This window comes from Aegilops tauschii, chromosome 3 (genome assembly GCF_002575655.3).
Source record: "Aegilops tauschii subsp. strangulata cultivar AL8/78 chromosome 3, Aet v6.0, whole genome shotgun sequence".
Classification (NCBI taxonomy): Eukaryota; Viridiplantae; Streptophyta; class Magnoliopsida; order Poales; family Poaceae; genus Aegilops; species Aegilops tauschii.
Window position 1 is genome coordinate 109,066,390 of NC_053037.3, and position 21,018 is coordinate 109,087,407.

Sequence of the window (21,018 nt, forward strand, 5' to 3'; positions counted from 1 at the left end):
AGTGGGAGCTCTGTAGCATTTCTAATATTATATGTGGATGACATATTGTTGATTGGAAATGATATAGAATTTCTGGATAGAATAAAAGGATACTTGAATAAAAGTTTTTCTATGAAAGACCTCGGTGAAGCTGCTTATATATTGGGCATCAAAATCTATAGAGATAGATCAAGACGCTTAATTGGACTTTCACAAAGCACATACCTTGATAAAGTTTTGAAGAAGTTCAAAATGGATCAAGCAAAGAAAGGGTTCTTGCCTGTGTTACAAGGTGTGAAGTTGAGTCAGACTCAATGCCCGACCACTGTAGAAGATAGAGAGAAAATGAATGTCATTCCCTATGCTTCAGCCATAGGTTCTATCATGTATGCAATGCTGTGTACCAGACCTGATGTGTGCCTTTCTATTAGTTTAGCAGGGAGGTACCAAAGTAATCCAGGAGTGGATCACTGGACAGCGGTCAAGAACATCCTGAAATACCCGAAGAGGACTAAGGATATGTTTATCGTTTATGGAGGTGACAAAGAGCTCGTCGTAAATGGTTATGTCGATGCAAGCTTTGACACTGATCCGGATGACTCTAAGTCACAAACCGGATACATATTTATATTGAACGGTGGAGCTGTCAGTTTGTGCAGTTCTAAGCAAAGCGTCGTGGCAGGATCTACGTGTGAAGCGAAGTACATAGCTGCTTTTGAAGCAGCAAATGAAGGAGTATGGATGAAGGAGTTCATATCTGATCTAGGTGTCATACCTAGTGCATCGGGTCCAATGAAAATCTTTTGTGACAATACTGGTGCAATTGCCTTGGCAAAGGAATCCAGATTTCACAAGAGAAGCAAACACATCAAGAGACGCTTCAATTCCATCCGCGATCGAGTCACGGAGGGAGACATAGAGATTTGCAAGATACATACGGATCTGAATGTTGCAGACCCGTTGACTAAGCTTCTCTCACGAGCAAAACATGATCAGCACCAAGACTCCATGGGTGTTAGAATCATTACAATGTAATCTAGATTATTGACTCTAGTGCAAGTGGGAGACTGAAGGAAATATGCCCTAGAGGCAATAATAAAGTTGTTATTTATATTTTCTTATATCATGATAAATGTTTATTATTTATGCTAGAATTGTATTAACCGGAAACTTAGTACATGTGTGAATACATAGACAAATAGAGTGTCAGTAGTATGCCTCTACTTGACTAGCTCATTAATCAAAGATGGTTAATTTTCCTAGCCATAGACATGAGTTGTCATTTGATGAACGGGATCGCATCATTTGAGAATGATGTGATTGACATGACCCATCCGTTAGCTTAGCACTGTGATCGTTTAGTTTATTGCTATTGCTTTCTTCATGACTTATACATGTTCCTATGACTATGAGATTATGCAACTCCCGAATACCGGAGGAACACCTAGTGTGCTATCAAACGTCATAACATAACTGGGTGATTATAAAGATGCTCTATAGGTGTCTCCGATGGTGTTTGTTGAGTTGGCATAGATCGAGATTAGGATTTGTCACTCCGATTGTCGGAGAGGTATCTCTAAGCCCTCTCGGTAATGCACATCACTATAAGCCTTGCAAGCAATGTGACTAATGAGTTAGTTGCGGGATGATGCATTACGGAACGAGTAAAGAGACTTGTCGGTAACGAGAATGAACTAGGTATAGTAATACCAACGATCGAATCTCGGGCAAGTAACATACCGATGACAAAGGGAACAACGTATGTTGTTATGCGGTTTGACCCATAAAGATCTTCATAGAATATGTGGGAGCCAATATGAGCATCCAGGTTCCGCTATTGGTTATTGACTGGAGATGAGTCTCGGCCATGTCTACATAGTTCTCGAACCCATAGGGTCCGCACGCTTAACATTCGATGACGATCGGTATTATGAGTTTATGTGTTTTGATGTACCGAAGGTAGTTCGGAGTCCCGGATGAGATCACAGACATGACGAGGAGTCTCGAAATGGTCGAGACATGAATATTGATATATTGGAAGGTTATATTCGGACACCAGAATACTTCCGAGGTGTATCGGATATTTTCTGGAGTACCGGGGGGTTACCGGAACCCCCCGGGGGTTATTGGGCCTCATGGGCCTAGTGGTGGAAGAGAGGAGGCAGGCCAAGGTGTGGCACGCGCGCCCTAGCCCAAACCGAATTGGACTAGGGGGGGTCGGCCCCCCTTTCCTTCTCTCCTCCCTCTCCTTCCCCCTTCTCCTTGTTGGAATAGGAAAGGGGGGGCCGAATCATACTTGGAGTAGGATTGACCCCCATGGCGCGCCTCCTCCCCTGGCCGGCCTCCTCCTCCCTCCCCCCTTTATATACGTGGGAGGGGGGCTCCCCAAAGGCACATAAAAGTTTCTCTTAGCCGTGTGTGGTGCCCCCTCCATAGAAACACACCTCGGTCATATCGTCATAGTGCTTAGGCGAAGCCCTGCGTCGGTAACTTCATCATCACCGTCACCATGCCGTCATGCTGACAAAACTCTTCCTCGGCCTCAGCTGGATCAAGAGTTCGAGGGACGTCATCGAGCTGTACGTGTGCAGATCGCGGAGGTGTCGTGCGTTCGGTACTTGATCGGTTGGATCGCGAAGACGTTCAACTACATCAACCGCGTTACTAAACGCTTCCGCTTTCGGTCTACGAGGGTACGTGGACACACTCTCGCCGCTCGTTGCTATGCTTCTCCTAGATAGATCTTGCGTGATCATAGGCAATATTTTTGAAATACTACGTTCCCCAACAAGCTTGATCTACCTCGGGATCATAAGTTGTGTTCTAACCCAAAGGCTAGGAGGATGTGATTATGATCGGGCCCCTCTACGGGTTAGACCCCTTGGCTTATATACACGCCAGAGGCCCTGATAACCCACAAGTATAGGGGATCGCAACAGTTTTCGAGGGTAGAGTATTCAATAAACAGGAGAAGAAAAGGTAATATGGGCTCTTGGTTAAATCAACAATAATGCATATAAGAGCCACTTCAACAATTTAATTATGGTCTTCTCCTATCGACCCCCAAAGAAAAGAAATAAAACTATTTACACGGGAAAGCTCCCAACAAGCAAAAGAAGAACGGGAAATATTTTTTGGTTTTCTTTTAATTATTACCACTACAGCAAGAAAAGTAAACTAGCTAAAAGCTATTACTAATTTTTTTGGTTCTTCTTAAGGTTTATCAAACACACAAGAAGAAAGCATAAAAAGGAAAAATAAACTAGCATGGATATTACAGTGAAAAAGTATGAGCACCGACATCTAGCAATGAGTGTGTGAACATAAATGTAATGTCGGTGGGAAATACGTACTCCCCCAAGCTTAGGCTTCCGGCCTAAGTTGGTTTATTGCCACGGATGGCCTGGCGGATATCCAAAGTTGTAGTTGGGGTCATACTGAGATGAAGAAGACTCTGATTGCCACTGGTTGGCAATCATTTCCGGATCCCACTGGTAATTAGATTGTTGTGGAGGTTCAAATTGTGGTTCCGGCTCCGGCTCTGTGGTTGATGTAGGGTTCCGGTAGGCGTGAATGGCCGCCAGCGGAACGAGATACGGACCTGCAGATAAGTCAAACAAGGAAGGAGCAGGCAAGGTAATAGTCTCAGGGTGATGTTTATCAAAGAACAGTTTGTATTTAAGCGCCCCTTCCCTATTCTTAACAATAAAGTCATGCGCTACCATACTCTTATAATCTAAATAAACAGTGGGCAGCAATTTTTCTTCTTTTTCATAGTTCCTAATAGGTATGTTATAGTGTGCAGCAAGGCGTGAAGCGTAAATACCTCCAAAGATGGGGCCCTTTGTACGGTTCATACTTAACCGTTTGGTAATAATACCGCCCATACTAACAGTATTATCACATAATAAACCATGTAACAAAATCATAATATTCGCGACCAATTAAGAAACGACTAGCAAATATGGCAAAGTAGCGTAAAACAGGAAAATGTATGCTAGTGATTCTTGCATCGGAAACCTTCCTAGCTTCCCCTACAGTAATAGTATCAATAAACCCGTCCACATCTTTACGATGTGGTTCCTCTAAACTACCCTCGAAAGGTATTTTGCAAACCCTGCAAAATTCATCTAGTGGCATCTTCTTGACCACATCATATAAATGAAACTCTACTGAAGGAGGTGATTCTTTAGGATAATAGTAGAAGTTTTGCACAAAAGTATTAGTGAGTAAGAGATACTGTTCGCGTTGGTCGCGGAGGAAGTCGGTGAGGCCTGCATTCTCAGCCAATTCATAAAAATCATCATAAATCCCGGCTGCTCTCAAGAAATCATCGGAAGGCCATTCACACGGCCGAACCTCCATGGTGCGAGGCAGATTATATTTCGGCCTCTCTTCTTCTTCACTTTGCTTTTCCTTCGAGCTTCGGCTTGATGAGCCCCTCAAAAATCTCTTCATTATTTTCTGAACATTTCTGAAATTTTTAGTAACTTCAAATAAAAGTGAATCAAGCTCAACAAAATTGATAGCAACTACTCCTACAAGTGCCTAGAGCCTATATCATGCATTAGAACTACTTAGAACCATATAAATTTGACATGCAAGCTCAAGAACATGGTCACCTAGGCAGCACAAATTTGCAATGAATAAAGCACTAGAACAAAAACTAATTGGACCATTGTAGGAGTCACATACCAAGGAACAACCCCCCGAAGCAGTTTTGTGAGAGGTGCTTTGAGCAAGGAGATCGAAAATCGCAGCAAAATGAACTAGAACTTGTGCTTGAGCTGGATGGTGGTTTTTTTGGGAGGAAGAAGAAGTGTGTGGGTGCAGGAATAAGTGGAGGGGAGCCACCATGGGCCCACGAGGCAGGGGGCGCGCCCTGGACCCTCGTGGCTAGGTGCTTGCTCCCCCTGCTGTGTTCTTAGTGCCAGATATTCTCAAATATTCCAAAAAATCATATTAAATTGGCAGGGCATTTGGAGAACTTTTATTTTCGGGGTATTTTATATTGCACGGATAATTCAGAAAACAGACAGGAAAATACTATTTTTGCTTTATTTCAACTAAATAACAGAAGTTAAAGGGAGGGTACAGAAGGTTGTGCCTTCTAGTTTCATCCATATCATGCTCATCAAAAGGAATCCACTAACAAGGTTGATCAGGTCTTGTTAATAAACTCATTCCGAATAACATGGAATGTGAGAAATTTTGAATAACACTATGTTACCTCAACGGGGATATGACATCCCCACTAATAAGAATATCATATTTCTTCTTGACAGTAGGAGGAAATTCAAAACCTCCAAAAATAATCGATGGAATTTTTCCAATAGAATTGATACTATGGACTTGAGGTTGTTTCCTCGGAAAGTGTACCGTATGCTCATTACCATTAACATGAAAAGTGACATTGCCTTTGTTGCAATCAATAACAGCCCCTGAAGTATTCAAAAAAGGTCTTCCAAGAATAATAGACATACTATCGTCCTCGGGAATATCAAGAATAACAAAGTCCGTTAAAATAGTAACGTTTGCAACCACAACAGGCACATCCTCACAAATATCGACAGGTATAGCAGTTGATTTATCAGCCATTTGCAAAGATATTTCGGTGGGTGTCAACTTATTCAAATCAAGTCTACGATATTAAGAGAGAGGCATAACACTAACACCGGCCTCAAGATCACACAAAGCAGTTTTAACATAATTTCTCTTAATGGAGCATGGTATAGTTGGTACTCCTGGATCTCCAAGTTTCTTAGGTATTCCACCCTTAAAAGTATATTTAGCAAGCATGGTGGAAATTTCAGCTTCCGGTATCTTTCTTTTATTAGTGACTATTTCTTTCATGTACTTAGCATAAGGATCCATTTTGAGCATATCAGTTAGTCGCATACGCAAAAAGATAGGTCTAATCATTTCAGCAAAGCGCTCAAAATCCTCATCATCCTTTTTCTTGGATGGTTTGGGAGGAAAAGGCATGTGTTTCTGAACCCAAGGTTCTCTTTCCTTACCGTGCTTCCCAGCAACAAAGTCTCTCTTATCATAACGTTGATTCTTTGATTGTGGGTTATCAAGATCAACAGCAGGTTCAATTTCTACTTCATTGTCATTGCTAGGTTGAGCATCATCATGAACATCTTCATTAATATTATCACTAGGTTCATGTTCATTACCAGATTGTGTTTCAGCATCAGAAATAGAAATATCATTTGGATTCTCAGGTGGTTCAGCAACAGGTTCACTAGAAGCATGCAAAGTCCTATCATTTTTCTTTTTCTTCTTTTTAGAAGGACTAGGTGCATCTAAATTATTTCTCTGAGAATCTTGCTCAATTCTCTTTGGATGGCCTTCAGGATACAAAGGTTCCTGAGTCATTTTACTAGTTCTAGTAGCCACTCTAACATCATAATCATTATTCTTACTATTTAATTCATTGAGCAAATCATTCTGAGCCTTAAGTACTTGTTCTACTTGAGTGGTAACCGTAGAAGCATGTTTACTAATGAGTTTAAGTTCACCTTTAACTCTAGACATATAATCACCCAAGTGTTCAAGCGTATCGGAATTGTATTTTAATTCTCTACCAATATAAGAATTGAAGTTTTCTTGTTTAACAATAAAATTGTCAAACTCATCTAAGCATTGTCTAGCAGACTTATAACGAGGAATATCACCTTCATCAAATCTATAGAGAGAATTTACCTTTACTACCTGTGTCATGTTATCAAGACCATGAGTTTCTTCAATAGGTGATGAATTAAAACCATGTATTTCTTCAACAGGCGGTAAATTAAGACCATGTATTTCTTCAATAGGAGGTAAATTCTTAACATCTTCAGCTTTAATACCTTTTTCTTTCATAGATTTCTTTGCCTCTTGCATATCTTCAGGACTGAGAAATAGAACACCCCTTTTCTTCGGAGTTGGTTTAGGAATAGGCTCAGGAGTTGGCTCAGGAAGTGTCCAATTATTTTCATTTGTCAACATATTATTCAATAGAATTTCAGCTTCATCCGGTGTTCTTTCCCTGAAAACAGAACTAGCACAACTATCCAGGTAATCTCTGGAAGCATCGGTTAGTCCATTATAAAAGATATAAAGTATTTCATTTTTCTTAAGAGGATGATTAGGCAAAGCATTAAGTAATTGGAGAAGCCTCCCCCAAGCTTGTGGGAGACTCTCTTCTTCAGTTTGAACAAAGTTGTATATATCCCTTAAAGCAGCTTGTTTCTTATGAGCAGGGAAATATTTAGCAGAGAAGTAATAAATCATATCCTGGGGACTACGCACACAACTAGGATCAAGAGAATTAAACCATATCTTAGCATCACCCTTTAATGAGAACGGAATATTTTAAGGATATAAAGGTAGCGAGATTTCTCATCATTAGTGAACAGGGTGGCTATGTCATTTAATTTAGTAAGATGTGCCACAACGGTTTCAGATTCATAGCCATAGAAAGGATTAGATTCAACCAAAGTAATTATATCAGGATCAACAGAGAATTCATAATCCTTATCAGTAACACAGATAGGCGAAGTAGCAAAAGCAAGGTCAGGTTTCATTCTAGCATTAAGAGATTGTTGCTTCCATTTAGCTAATAACTTCTTAAGATCATATCTATCATTGCAAGCTAAAATAGCTCTAGCAGCTTCTTCATCCATAACATAACCCTCAGGAACAACAGGTAATTCATATTTATTAGGGGGAGAGTCTTCATCATCACTATCATCAATATTATCAGTCTCAATAATTTCATTCTCTCTAGCCCTAGCAAGTTGTTCATCAAGAAATTCACCAAGTGGCACAGTAGTATCAAGCATAGAAGTAGTTTCATCATAAGTATCATGCATAGCAGAAGTGGCACCATCAATAATAGGTGACATATCAGAATTAATAGCAGAAGCAGGTTTAGGTGTCGCAAGCTTACTCAAAACAAAAGGTGAATCAAGTGCAGAGCTAGATGGCAGTTCCTTACCTCCCCTCATAGTTGAGGGATAAATTTTTGTTTTCTCGTCTTTCAAGTTCCTCATAATGACCAGCAGATATAAATCCCAAGTGACTCAAAGAATAGAGCTATGCTCCCCGGCAACGGCGCCAGAAAATAGTCTTGATAACCCACAAGTATAGGGGATCGCAACAGTTTTCGAGGGTAGAGTATTCAACCCAAATTTATTGATTCGACACAAGGGGAGCCAAAGAATATTCTCAAGTATTAGCAGTTGAGTTGTCAATTCAACCACACCTGGATAACTTAATATCTGCAGCAAAGTATTTAGTGGCAAAGTAGTATGATAGTAACGGTAACGGTAGCAAAAGTAATATTTTTGGGTTTTCTAGTAATTGTAACAGTAGCAACAGAAAAGTAAATAAGCGGAGAAAAATATGTGAAAACTCATAGGCATTGGATTGGTGATGGAGAATTATGCAGGATGTGGTTCATCATGTAACAATCATAACATAGGGTGACACAGAACTAGCTCCCATTCATCAATGTAATATAGGCATGTATTCCGAATATAGTCATACGTGCTTATGGAAAAGAACTTGCATGACATCTTTTGTCCTACCCTCCTGTGGCAGCGGGGTCCTAGCAGAAACTAAGGGATATTAAGGCCTCCTTTTAATAGAGTACCGGACCAAAGCATTAACACATAGTGAATACATGAACTCCTCAAACTACGGTCATCACCGGGAGTGGTCCCGATTATTGTCACTTCGGGGTTGCCGGATCATAACACATAGTAGGTGACTATAGACTTGCAAGATAGGATCAAGAACTCACATATATTCATGGAAACATAATAGGTTCAGATCTGAAATCATGTCACTCGAGCCCTAGTGACAAGCATTAAGCATAGCAAAGTCATAGCAACATCAATCTCAGAACATAGTGGATACTAGGGATCGAACCCTAACAAAACTAACTCGATTACATGATAAATCTCATCCAACCCATCACCGTCCAGAAAGCCTACGATGGAATTACTCACGCATGGCAGTGAGCATCATGAAATTGGTGATGGAGGATGGTTGATGATGACGACGGCGACAGATTCCCCTCTCCGGAGCCCCGAACGGACTCCAGATCAGCCCTTCCGAGAGAGTTTAGGGCTTGGCGGCGGCTCCGTATCGTAAAACGTGATGAATCTTTCTCTTTGATTTTTTTCTCCCCGAACACGAATATATGGAGTTGGAGTTGAGGTCGGTGGAGCAACTGGGGGCCCACAAGGCAGCGGGCGCGCCCCCACCCTCGTGGACAGGTGGAGGCCCCCCTGACATGGATTCTTCTTCCAGTATTTTTAATATTTTCCAAAAATAAGTTCCGTGGAGTTTCAGGTCATTCCGAGAACTTTTGTTTCTGCACATAAATAACACCATGGCAATTCTGCTGAAAACAGCGTCAGTCCGGGTTAGTTCCATTCAAATCATGCAAGTTAGAGTCCAAAACAAGGGCAAAAGTGTTTGGAAAAGTAGATACGACGGAGACGTATCAGGCCCACCTAGGATTACATGGTCGGTTGTTGATCTAGAGATGCGTATGGCAGTGGCCGAAGATGGCCTTGGAGTTAACGTTAAGTACTGGGCAGAGGCTGTCTTGATCACGTAGAGGTGCACGTGCTACTAGGTGGACTTTCCCTCACATATATTTCGACCGTCGGCGATGGTCGCTTCCCCTCCTTCTCTCGCGCATCACCAACATATATCACAAGAAGAAGGAAAGAAAGCGACCCCCACGACAATAGTCGGCATCCTTCCTTCAAGAGCAGACTGAAAGTTACTGAAAGCACAAGTGCTCCCTCAGTGATTTTGGTAATTAATGTCAACATATTTCTTGTTGGACTAATAGTTTTATCTAGTGTATTTCAGATAAGTTCAACAATGGCGTGGCAAGGACCAGAGGATGTGGAACCCTTTCAAAATGCTAAGGACAAAGATTGGCAAAAGCTCAAGACTCTTCTTCTTTATTTTAGTGATCCAAGATCACATTGAGTCCATAGGAAAGCCAATACTATAAAAGGGGATGAGGTGTTGCTTTACTTAATGATATTGCTCCAAAACTCTCAGCCACTTTCTCCATCCAAATATGTCCAAACCCGAAACTCCAACTCGGCCCCACCGATTAGTTCTATCCGGAGCCACTGAGTTCATATGACATAGCCACTGCCAGAAACCCTAACAGTTCTGTCTCACCGATACGGATCTCGGTCTCACCGAGATGGCCTTTGATACGTCTCCAACGTATCTGTAATTTTTTATTGTTCCATGTTGTTTTATTATCAATCTGGGATGTTTTATAATCATTTTATAGGCATTTTATATCATTTTTTGGTACTAACCTGTTGACATAGTGCCAAGTGTCAGTTGCTGTTTTTTCCATGTTTTTTACATCACAGGAAATCAATATCAGACGGAGTCCAAATGCCACAAAACTCCATGATGATTTTTTATGAACCAGAAGAAAGATGTTGGGCCCTGGTTGCACCTGGGGGGAGTCCAGAGGAGGGCACAACCCACCAGGGCGCGCCAAGAGGCCCAGGCGCACCCTGGTGGGTTGTGCCCACCTCGGGTGCCCCCTGTACCGCCTCTTTGCTCTATAAATACCCCAAAAATACCAGAACCCTAGGGGAGTTGATGAAATATTCATCCAGCCGCTGTAGAGTCCAGAACCACCAGATCCAATCTAGACACCATCTCGGATGGGGTTCACCACCTCCATTGGTGCCTCTCCGATGATGCGTGAGTAGTTCTTTGTAGACCTTCGGGTCCGTAGTTAGTAGCTAGATGGGTTTCTCTCTCTCGCTGAATTATCAATACAATGGTCTCTTGGAGATCCATATGATGTAACTCTTTTTGCGGTGTGTTTGTTGGGATCTGATGAACTTCGAGTTTATGATTAGTTATATCTTTTTATATCCATGAAAGTTTTTTGAGTTGCTCTGGTCTCTTATATGCATGATCTCTTGTAGCCTTGTATTTCTTCTCCGATATTTGGGTTTTGTTTGGCCAACTTGATCTATTTATCTTGCAATGCGAAGAGGTGCCCGGTAGTGGGTTCGATCTTACGGTGCTTGAACCCAGTGACAGAAAGGGAACCGACACGTATGTATCGTTGCTACTAAGGGTAAAAAGATGGGATCTTGTCTACATGATGTCATCGTTCTTATTGCATTACTCCGTTTTACCATGAACTTAATACACTAGATGCATGCTGGATAGCGGTCGATGTGTGGAGTAATAGTAGTAGATGTAGGCAGGAGTCGGTCTACTAAGCTTGGACGTGATGCCTATGTAATGATCATTGCCTGGATATCGTCATAATTATTTGAAATTCTATCAATTGCCCAACAGTAATTTGTTTACCCACCGTTTGCTATGTTTCTCGGGAGAAGCCACTAGTGAAACCTACGGCCCCGGGTCTTCTTCCTCATATATTTGCTTGCGATCTAATTTTCCTTTGCATTTTTATTCAGATCTATTAAACCCAAATACAAAAATACTTTGCTGCACTTTATTTTATTTGCGATCTATTATTTCAATCTACTACCAATTTCCGGCATCGTTACCCGAAAGGGATTGACAACCCCTTTAACATGTCGGGTTGCGAGCTGTTGTTTTTTGTGTGCAGGTGCTGTTTACGTTGTGTTGCTTGGTTCTCCTACTGGTTCGATAACCTTGGTTTCTTCACAGATGGAAATACCTACCGCGTTGTGCTGAATCATCCCTTCCTCTTTGGGGAAATACCGATGTAGTCCTAGCAGATAGGAGCTTTTCTGGCGCTATAGTCAGAGAGCGATCAAAAGGAATTTCTGGCACTGTTGCCGCGGAGGATCTTCAACATAACCAGGTTCCTAATCACAAATCTCATCTCCTCGCAATTTACATTATTTGCCATTTGCCTCTCGTTTTCCTCTCCCCCACTTCACAAAAATTTGTCGTTTTATTCGCCTCTCTTTTTTCGTTTGCCGTTTTCTTGTCGGATCTGTTTTTATTTGCAATCTTGTTTGCCTACATCATTACCATGTGCCTTCTATTTGCTTGCATCTTTGGTTGCTAAAAATCTATTGATATGGATCCTCATCCACTTGCTAATATTTTTAAAAGATCCAGTCATGATGAACTAATTGCCAGTGAGTTGAGTGCACTAGATTATCTTTATGAAGATTTGCTTGAGATTCATGAATCTGAAAATTGTGATGAAGAAATTTATGAAGTGATTCATGATAGCTCTTTGTCGGTGTGGAACGACACCTATGGGATCACAAGAACCTACTACGGTTGCCGGGGCGCAGGGTTGCGAGAAGAGCAGGATTAGTAATCAGCACAAGGATCGTTTACCCAGGTTCGAGCCGCAAGGATGCGTAAAACCATTGTCCTGCTTTGGTGGATGTATTGAGTGTTCTTGATCCCTTGAGTTAGCTACGGTGGCTGAGTAGTTCCAAAGAGCCAAAATCCTTCTCCAGTACGCCATGGGCCTCCTTTTATAGTCGAAAGGGGCTGCCACAGTGGCACGCAGGAGGTGGAAAGGCACACAGTACTGCGATCTTATCGCCCGTATTACAGGACAAGACGCATTTAATGCGTCGCTGAGGTATCCCCTAGCTTTATCGGGGACGGGAGCGAGGCCCGTCCCGTCCGTCGCCGCTCCTCCTTGTTTCGACAAGCGCCCTGGCCAGCGATGCATGCAGCGCCATGTAGGCAGGCAGGCAGCTGAGGTGGCGCGGTGGTAGGGTCTTCACGAAGATCTGCATGCCGCCACGCGGGTGCTTGCTGAGTTAGCCTGGGAGCTGCATGTTGCCACGCAGGTGCCTGCCTAGCTGGTTGAGCTGGCAGCTGCATGCGAACGGCGGTGGAGACTTGGCTGGTGCGGGCCCAGCAGTGGCCCTGCTGGCGTCCTCGGCGAGGGCCTTGCCGGGTGGCCCGGCAAGGGTCTTGCCGTGGCGCGCTGTCGTCCCCGGGAAGGATCTTGCCGGGGGCCTTGTGGCTCTCCTCGGCATGGATCTTGCCGAGCACCATTGTCGTCTAATCCTCATCTGATCTTGAATATTCCTAGGTATTGACATAGATCTGCATGCCACCATGGAGGTGCCTCCTGAGCCCTAGTTCCAATGTGGTTGGTTGAGTTAGAACCCGTGGGCTCAAGGGTGGCTCACTCCGCTGGTGTGGGCGAGCCGCCCCGGCAAGGGTCTTGTCGGGGCTACCGAGGCTGCCCTGGCAAGGGTCTTGCCGCGGGAGCCTGCTTCGTCCTTCTGCTTCTTTGTGTTCTTGGCCTTGGCGTTGCCTTGGTTGTCTCGTACTTTGGTTTTACCTCGGTTCACCTCCCCTGTTCTGCTTGGTGCGGCCGTGGGCGCGGCTCCGACTGTCCGTGCACAGGTAAATGGGTACAAAGGTGCGCCCCTTCTTTTGTACACCGACAGGAGCCCCCGGGCCCGGGCCACACATAAGAGCGACACGTTGTTGGGCCAGGCCCAAAACGGTGCGCGGGCAAGAGGGGCAATTTTTACCGCGGTAATTTTCTGTCTGCTGCGCTTCCCCACGACCCGCGTTGAATGCGCAACATGGAGGGATGCGCGTGACGTGGGGGTCATACGTGATGCGGTTTCCGCACGCATGCGTCACATCGCAGTTAATGGGAAAGGAGGCGGCCCGCGCCTTCCCCGCCAAAAGGAATAACCGTGGGCGCGCTGCTCACTTTACCCCTTCCGCGCCTTCTTCCAATCTCAGAGCCGCCGCCCCCTTCTCCTTCCTCCCTAAGCTTCGCTCTTGCTCGTCGCCGCCGTGTCCCCGTCGTCTTCTGTCTCTTGCTCCCCTAGCTGCCATGGCGCCCAAATCCACCAAGGGCAAGGCCAAGGACGCCGGAGCGACAGAGCCGCCGGAGAGTGCACTGGCGGCACAGCGGATGCATCTCGCCTGCTTCCCCTCGACGGTCGACGTGTTCGAGCTACGGGAGGCCTTCAAACCCTTGTGGGGGGTCAAGACGGGGGGAGAGAAGACGGGGCATTCAGCCACGCGCATCATCCCCGCCAATTGCGCCGAGGCCGTTCCAAATCGGTACCCTTTCTTCGTCGACTACTTCTCCTGCGGGCTCTGCCCCCCTTCTCTGATTTCTTCAGCGATGTCATGGACACCTACGGCTTCCACCTTTTGGATTTTACTCCAAATGCCGTGGCGTGCATGGCTCTATTCGCGCACCTCTGCGAGGGCTTCGCCGGGGTGCACCCCAACACGGCGCTCTTCCGCCACTACTTCTCTCCTCGGATCCAACCAGGTGGCGCCAACTCTGGCTGCATCACCTGGATCCCACGGTCCAAGGGGCATACCCGGAGGGCGCCATGAAGGAGAGGTGGGAGGAATGTCGGGGCCGGTGGTGCTGGATGGAGGAGAAGGACCCGCTGGCGTTCGGTGAGGTTCGCCAGGCACCGCCGGCCCGCAGAAGCGACTGGGGTGACGTCGACGCCAACGACAAGAAGCTCACGATCGCCACCACCAGGATCCTTCGGCTTACTGAGGCCGGGCTCACCCTCGAGATGATCGGGGCGGATTTCATCCGCCGCCGGATCGCTCCACTACAAAACAAGGGGAGGCCGGCTTGGCTCTTCACGAACGCCGCCGACATCATGAGGCTTCGCCCCGGCCTCGACCACAACTTCACAGTGATGGGGCATGCTCACTTATGCCAGCGGCTCTTCCAGCTCGACGTGAACCGCGATGGCGAGGTCGAGCGGACCGGCAAGGCCGCGAGGGCCGCCGCGAAGGCCGGCAAGGTCGCCAATGGGCCCTTGTTCAAGTTGCCGGCAGGAGTGGTCCTGCTGAGCAACAACTCGCGCCGGACCGAGATCATTGCCATGATGCCGGACTTCAACGCGCATGGCCTTGACCCGAGCTGGGTCGAGCCGGAGGAGATTAAGGTGCAAGAGTTCTTCGACACCTTGCATGAGGGGTATGTCACCGCTGTGTCGCGGCTTGTCCAGGACACCACCTAGGCGGAGCTTGACTACATCGCCGCCAGGGCGATGGAGGCGAAGCTTGCCAAGGAGGCCGGCAGCGCCGGTGGCGTGGAGGACATGGCCGCGACGGTCGTGGAGGAGGAGGAGCTCGCCTGGTGGGCGGAGGCCGCTGGGGAGGCCAGCAGTGCCGGCATCGAGGCTCCTCTTATCGAGGATGCGATCGGCAAGTTGTCGTCGGAGGAGGCCGGGGCTGTTGATCCTCCAACCATGGGGAGAGGGCGAGTCCTGTGGCCGGCCACTTCTGGCGAGCCGGCACGGCCCGTCAAGGCCGCACGGCGGCCAAAGTCTCCGGAGGAGTCCGCTCGTCAGACGAGGGCCGCAGTGGCGAAGAAGGTGGTGAGGGCCGCTGTGGCAAAGAAGAAACCATCTGCCTCCTCTTTGTCCAAGCGCGCCCAGACTCCGCCCTCCTCCCCTCCTCCGGCAGACGCCGACGCGGGGGTCACCTTTGACTTCGGGTCACTCAGCCCCAGAAGAAAGGGGAAGGCAACAGAGGAGGAGGTGGACGACGAGTGAGTATCCTATTCCTCTCTATCATCTCCGTCTCCCCAATCTGTGCCGCTTGTGTTGATTTATTTCCGCCTTCGCGGGGACGCGGAGACGCTGGCCCAGAGGGTGAAGAGGGCCAAGGCCTCGGCTAGCGGCCAACCCCCAGCGGGTACTTCGAGGGCGCCATTGGTGGTGCTGAACAGCCCAGACAGCAGCCCCCGGCACAGCAACCAGCGTAAGTCCATCACTCTCCCCTTGTTGACATGTGTCGGGGGTATGACGCTTTGGTACTGACCTCGCCGGGTGCGCAGGAGGAGAGCAGCGGCAGGAGGAGCCACAGAGGGCTACTCCCAACACGCCGCCCGCATCGACCACGCTGCCCCGAGGGGCGTCCTCGGCAAGGGCGCCGGGCACCGAGCCCACGCATATGGAGGAGGAGGAGGAGAGCTTGGGCGCCGGTGGCTTCGCCTCGGCGCCAAACGTTGGCGGGGAAGGGACTTCTGCTTCTCAGCCTGGCACTGGTAAGTTGTTCGCCTTTTGTCCCCGTTCCTTTCTTTTTTTCTGACCCTTGGTCTTGGCCTTGCCTCACTCCCTCCTTTGGTGCCCAGATCCCTCCACGGCAGACCCAGGGGACGTGGACGTCATTATCGAGGACGTTGCCAAGGCCGCCGCGGCGGAGGCCGAGGAGATCACCGCCGAGGAGGCCGCCAAGGGCACTGCTGAGGACGCCACCAAGGGGCCTGCGGAGGAGCCCGGCAAGGCCACTGCCGAGGAGGCCGGCAAGGGACCTATTGGGGAGGCCGGCAAGGCCGCCGCCGAGGAGGAGGTGGTCGATGACCAGCCTTCCTCCTCCGCTGCCTCTGGCTCCGGCAAGTACCTGAGGGTAAGTGACGACTTGTTCGTCCACCTTCCAGGCGCGTCGAGCACCACGACGCCCGTCGAGGGAGAGGTGTTTGACGATGAAGTGCTTGCCAACGCCGGGATCGAAGTCATCGACGAGCCGAGCGCAGGTGGCGACGGCTCCTAGGAGGAGCGGATCCTCCAGGCCATGGGTGCCAACTTTCAGAGGCTCCAAGCGCTCCACCGCGCCCGCCTGGACAAGGCCAAGTCCAGGATGGCAACGGTGGACCAAGCAGAGGCGGACCTGAAGGTGCGCATCACCGAGGCGCAGGCTTGATTCCGCCAAGCTAGCGAAGAGCTGAAGACCGCCTAGGGCGAGCTGGCCAAGCGCGACGTGGAGCTCACCATGAAGCTGGCCGACATCGAGAAGGCCCAGGAGACAGCGGAGGGCTTGGCCGCGGCAGCCGCGAGGCCGCCCGGACCCAGCACCAGGCCGCGCTGAACTCCCAGGAGGAGGACCTCGCCAAGCGCGAGGCGGACCTCGAGCCGAACTCTGTGCCAAGAGCAAGGAGGTGGAGAAGCTTGCCGCGCAGCGGACCCAAGAGCTGGAGCAGAGGCACAAAGAGACACTCAATGCCCAGGCTCTGGTTCACACCAGCAAGGTGAAGGAGCTGGAGGTGGAGCGGGACGGGCTGAAGGAGCAGGCCCTGAAGCTGTCCCAGGCGAAGGACACGCTTAACGGCACCCTAACGGAGGCGCAGGGCGCGGCCGTCAGCAGGGCCGGGGAGCTCTTCGAGGCCAACAACTCCATCAAAGACCTCAAGCTGAAGCTGGAGGGTCTCGAGAAGATGCTGTCGGAGGCCAGGGCCTGGGAGGGGACCCTGACCAAAAACCTAGAGACCGAGAAACAGCTGCGGAAGAACGAGGCCCTCAACTTCAAGGAGCACATGGAGGGCGAGAACCGCTGGCTCGATCGCCTCGCCACCGTTGCCAACCAGGCCGCCGCGCAGCTGGCCACCATGGGGATGCCGGACATGAGGTACGCCCCGGAGCGGAGTGTGAGCGCCAACTGCAGCCTGACCCTGTTCTTTGAGAAGGTCGTCGGTGCTTTGGAGCAGCTTCACGCCAACCGGGCGGCCTCGCTGGCCGACGAGGCCCGGAGGCTTTGCCAGGGCGCCATGACCAAGGTCCTCACCAAGGTGGCGTACTGGTACCCCGACCTCGACTTTGACGCCGCGCTGGAGAGCTTGCCGGAGGATACTGACCTCGCACCGCTCACGGAGCGCATCAAGCCCATCATCAGCGGTGTCGGCGGAATTCTGAGGGTGGAGGGCCAGCGCCGGGATTAGGCTCCCCGTTTCTTATCGTTGTTGCAGGTTCATGGCCAAGACAATTTCTATCTTTAGTTGAACCGTGGTGACAATTGATGTAATATAACTCTGCAGTACTTTTGATGTTATGCACGTTATTTTCCTGTTCGATTTTCCTTTGTATGTCCACCCTACGTAACTGGGTAGGCCTGCCGGCGCGTAAACACAGGGCGGCGTCTTGGGGACGGATCCCCATTGGCCTGCCGGGTGTGCTTGCTGCTGGGCGAACCACCTTACCGCCCTTAACACGGCCGCCCGAACTGTCGAGCTTAACTCGAGTCAGAATCGAGAGCGTTGCCAGGTGCGGAAGGCTACCCCGCCACTCTCGACGCGGCCACTTGAGCTGTTGAGCGGACTCAAAACAGAACAAGGGCGTTGCCAATCGCGGGAGGGCCCCTTTGCGTGCAGGTTTTCCATACATAGGCAGGATCTCTGAGGACGATAACCTTATATATATATATATATATATATATATATATATATATATATATAAAGGAAATACTCAAAGGTTAGGCATGACTTAGCTTTCTTGTCGCCGCTCTGGCGCCCTTCGCGCTTGCAGGTAGCGCTGGCCTTTTGGCCGTCTTCTTCTTGGGAGCCATGGCGATGAAGAAACGCTAGGCTAACTACTAGACCAGATTCTCACAATTGCGCCCCCTACCTGGCGCGCCAAAGATGTCGGTGTGGAACGACACCTATGGGATCACAAGAATCCCTACTACGGTTGCCGGGGCGCAGGGTTGCGAGAAGAGCTGGATTAGTAATCAGCACAAGGATCATTTAACCAGGTTCGGGCCGCGAGGATGCGTAAAACCCTAGTCCTGCTTTGGTGGATGTATTGAGTGTTCTTGAGCCCTTGAACTAGCTACGGTGGCTGAGTAGTTCCAAAGAGCCAAAATCCTTCTCCAGTACGCCATGGGCCTCCTTTTATAGTCGAAAGGGGCTGCCACAGTGGCACACAGGAGGTGGAAAGGCCTACAGTACTGTGAGCTTATCGCCCGTATTACAGGACAAGACGCATTTAATGCGCCGCTGAGGTGTCCCCTAGCTTTATCGGGGACGGGAGCGAGGCCCGTCCCGTCTGTCGCCGCTCCTCCTCGTTTCGACACGCGACCTAGCCAGCGATGCGTGCAGCGCCATGTAGATAGGCAGGCAGCTGAGGTACACGGTCGTAGGGTCTTCACGACGATCTGCATGCCGCCATGCGGGTGCTTGCTGAGTTGGCCTGGGAGCTGCATGTTGCCACGCAGGTGCCTGCCCAGCTGGTTGAGCTGGCAGCTGCATGCGAACGGCGGTGGAGACTTGGCTGGTGCGGGCCTGGCAGTGGCCCTGCTGGCGTCCTCGGTGAGGGCCTTGCCGGGTGGCCCGGCAAGGGTCTTGCCGTGGCGCGCTGTCGTCCCCGGCAAGGATCTTGCCGGGGGCCTTGTGGCTCTCCTCGGCAAGGATCTTGCCGAGGACCGTTGTCTTCTAATCCTCATCTGATCTTGAATATTCCTTGGTCTTGACAATGATCTACATGCCACCATGGAGGTGCCTCCCGAGCACTAGTTCCAACGTGGTTGGTTGAGTTGGAACCCGTGGGCTCGAGGGTGTGGCTCACTCCGCTGGTGTGAGCGAGCCACCCCGGCAAGGGTCTTGTCGGGGCTGCTGAGGCTGCCCTGGAAAGGGTCTTGCCGGGGGAGCCTGTTTCGTTCTTCTGCTTCTTTGTGTTCTTGGCCTTGGCATTGCCTTGGCTGTCTCGTACTTCGGCTTTACCTCGGTTCACCTCCCCTGTTCTGCTTGGTGCGGGCGTGGGTGCGGCTCCGACTGCCCGTGCACAAGTAAAGGGGTACAAAGGTGCGCCCCTTCTATTGTACACCGACACTCTTTGAATGAAAAGCATGATTGCAATGATTTTACTATAAATTCTATTAATATCAATTGTGCAATTAATATGCAAAACCCCATGCCTTGGGATGCTAATTTTCTATGTTCACTACTTACTGCAATGATCATGATTGGGGTGATGATTCTTATGATCTTGAAAATTTATTTAAATCTCATGATGAATATGCTTGCGATAATATTAAAAGTGGGTTTGGAAGAGTGTCAACTTTAGCTAAAAATAATCCCACATATTTGGAGAGTGTTCAATCTTATGAAATTGTTGATGAAAGTGGGTTGGGAGAGGTCATGACTTTAGTTGATGTTAATCCCACTATATTGGAAGAGTGTCAACTTTGCATGCATGTGGATCATATAGAGAATATGTTATGTGATAGCTATATTGTTGAATTTGATTATGATCCTACATATAATTATTATGAGAGTGGGAAATATGGTTGTAGAAATTTTCATGTTGCTAAATTACCTCTCTTTGTGTTGAGATTATTAATGCTTGCTTCTTCCTAGTTGCATATGCTAGAAATTTCTTGTCTTGACGATTTGTTTTCCTATAAAATGCCTATGCATAGGAAGTATTCTAGACTTAAATGTGCTTGTCACATGTTGCATGATGCTCTCTTTGTGTTTCAATTATTATATTTCGTGTGAGCATTGTTGAAATCTTATGCCTATCTAAGGGCGTAAAACTATAGCGCTTGTTTGGGAGGCAACCCAATGAATAAAATTTATTTTTTCTTTTTTCTTTATGTTCTTGTGTGTTAGCAAAATTATGCTACTGTTATGATTAGTGTTTGTGCCAAGTAAAGCCTTTAGGATCTTCTTGGGTGATAGTTGTTTGATCTTGCTGAAAAAGACAGAAACTTTGCGCTCACGAAAATAATTTTCATAAACCACAGAAAAGTGCTTTTGCCCTGATTCTTTTTGCAGAAGATTAATATACAAATTACCCTGGTCTTCCTAATTTGGTAGAATTTTTGGAGTTCCAGAAGTATTCACAAAAGTCAGATTGCTACAGACTCTTCTGTTTTGACAGATTCTGTTTTCTTTGTGTTGTGTCCTTATTTTGATGGCTCTATGGTTTTCTTTGATGAGTTTTTGCCATAGAAAAGTTGGAATACAGTAGATATAATACAAAAACAAAATATGAATTGGTTTGATACAACACTTATAGTAGTGGTTTGCTTTCTTATACTAACGGATCTCACGAAGGTTTTGTTGAGTTTTGTGTGATTGAAGTTTTTAAGTTTTGGGTTATATTACGATGGATGAAAGAAGGATAGAAGAGCCTAAGCTTGGAGATACCCCGGCATCCCAAGCTATTACCCAGGAATGAGCAACCAACTAAGCTCGGGGTTGCCCCCGAGTGGCATCCCCTCTTTCTTCCAACAACTATTGGTATTTTACTCGAAGCTATATTTTTATTCGTCACATGATATGTGTTTTGC